At 46.9% G+C, this 2500-nt stretch overlaps 1 protein-coding gene across 1 annotated transcript in view; it reads left to right on the top strand.

Annotated features, from left to right (window-relative positions):
* cdh23 (cadherin-related 23) overlaps positions 1–2500 on the top strand; it is a 209271-nt gene that overhangs the window by 34490 nt on the left and 172281 nt on the right. The gene's annotated exons all lie outside the window — the stretch shown is intronic.

Raw genomic sequence — 2500 nt, 5'->3', positions numbered from 1 at the left:
TATCGTCCCTTTCAATGCATGTTCATACAGATCTGTCGCCTCTCGGTTGACGAGCTGAGTGGCTAGTTAGCTCTGTGGCTGTGGTGACAGGAATGCCCTGCAGGGCAGCGGGAAAAGGACAGCCTACAGTCACACACACCTCGCCCCGCGTGTGCTCCGAGCTCCACGGGGTGGAGTGGGGGTACAGAATTGGAACTGTGATTAGGGGTCACCCTGGGTCGTGCTCTCTCCGCGGCGGGAGGGGGGGCGCAGGAGGGCGGGAGGCGGCGATTTGGGATGGACTTTTCAGAGCAATCTCAGCGAAGCTGCAGGAGGAGAACTAGCTCACGATCGCGGGGTCCTGTCGGGGTGGAACCGTGCCCTGTGTGGTGTGAACATCACTCAAGCGCAGTTTAGCTCAGCGGATCACCCGGCTCTTAGCGCTCTCCACTGAGACCGCATTGATGTGGTCCTGAACATCTAATGAATTCTCAGCAGCTGACGCCTGGATACCCAAGCCACATCCAAGGGCTATATCTAAAAAAACATAACAAAATTTAGCAATGAATCAAACAATTAGCCCTGGAAACATTGCAAACTCACCTTGCACGGTCACCATTAAATCGTGTTTCTTTTCTGGGCAGAATCTGTTCAGGAATGATGCTCATAGGTAACATGTGTAGCATTGTATTTTGCCTCTATTTTCTGGATGGTATATTTTAAAAGCTATACTGTGTCCCACAAAATAGTTATTTTTTCTGGACATGTTTGCTTTTTTCTTTCCTCCCCTGAAGCTGTTTTCTGTTCTCTACTTCTTTTTTCTTCTTACAGTATCCTTTCTACCCCTTTTCTCCCTCTTTCTTTTACCCTGCTATGTCCTTCTCTTCATCCTCCTCTCTTGGCTCCCGGGTCTAATCCGTGATAGGAGGTAATTGGCGGAGCCCAGAGGAGACTTCAAACAGAAATAAAATCTCAGACGTATACGCTGCTGCATCGCTCTGTTTATAGTCGAGGGGTGCTTCCCACTCTCAACTTTATTAAATCTTCAAAGGCCACATGCTGTTCGTCACCATTTTAATATACAGTCCACAAAACTGAGACAACAAATGAGGAAAACAAGGCGTCTCTCCGCAGCTATTCACGTTACCGACCGTGTCCTCCCTCGGCCCACTCCGGCTGGGCCACCACCAGTAAACAAGCTTTATTATTTATTAATTGATCAAGTGTCAGTTCATGTAGATATTGTTTGCGAGGGATTAACTCTGTGTGTCTGAGAGGCTGCGGAAACGCACAATGCCGGATTGTGTTTAGATTACACTGTAATGATCCCGCAGCGATGTAACCTGCGCGGGGATCGATGAGGGCCAGCCTGGGATCGAAGCCCAATCTCGCTCGCCAGAGAGACGCCACGACGCCCCCCTCAGATAACACTGGCTGTGATGTCCCTGATCAGCGGCAGGGATCACCTATGGCCGACTCAGTCCTCTTTTAATCACGTCTAATGTCACGCCGTTGCCTTTGTATGCGTTAACAGGCGTTATCGGCGACTGGTTCTAAAATGCTTTTTCCGATTATTGTATTTATATTTTTCCTAAGAACATGAAACAAAAGCGTTCTTGGTCACTGAAACAAACAGCCCTATATATCGCCGTGCTGGCAATCAAGCAAAGAGGGCTGGGCCGCTGGTGGGCGATCCGTATTTAAACAGCTACGCTTGTTAGTCATGCATTACAATCAAAATCAGCGCGAGGTAATTATGAAATAAAGGTAGGCTCTCAGACTCTCCTAATAGTCGCTCAAAGGCTGCTTTTGGCAGATAAGCTTGTCATAATCTGCCAAGCAACACATGCCAATATTTCCTAACCTGACAGCCACTTCTGGCGTGATTTCAGTCAAATGAATAGAAAGGAAACTTTTTTTTGACAATATGCTCATTATTAAAATATAAAATGCATGGGTCATTAAAAAGTCTGTTTTTCTAGAGCATGTTGAAAGTCTGAATCTAACTTTATGTACTGTCAGTGTTTTGTAACTTAACAACTAACGAAGTTGATTAAAACCCCAACATGACTGAACCCTGATGCTATGGAAAATGAACAATCATTTGAAACACTTTTTAGAGTACAAGGTTTTTGTATGGCTGACACGGTGTACTCAACTGTACACTGGACATGTGGCTACTGACATCTCTGTTCAGCTGGGGAATAGAGATACTGAGATATGCACCATGGTGTGAGTGAAGAAATATTAGCTTATGTCTCCAACTTATCATTTCTAATTTTCACACTGCGCCCTTCTGCGCTTCCAGACGTCCAAACTTTTTGTCCCCGAGATTTTAAGGCGTCATTACCTGCTCGACCTCAAGTAACCTCTCCTGGCAAAAATGCACGGCAACAGCACTCCATCACCCTGTCAGTCACTGGACATGCCGCGGTAATCGTCCAATCACAGCCTCCCCGTGTAAAACGGCTCCGTAAGAGCAACCCCGAGCTCAGTGCAGTCTGGTGGAATGGGACGTCTG

The sequence above is a fragment of the Conger conger genome, chromosome 18, assembly GCF_963514075.1.
Source record: "Conger conger chromosome 18, fConCon1.1, whole genome shotgun sequence".
Classification (NCBI taxonomy): Eukaryota; Metazoa; Chordata; class Actinopteri; order Anguilliformes; family Congridae; genus Conger; species Conger conger.
Note: the sequence above shows the minus strand (reverse complement) of the source record. Positions and strands in the feature narration are given on the sequence as shown.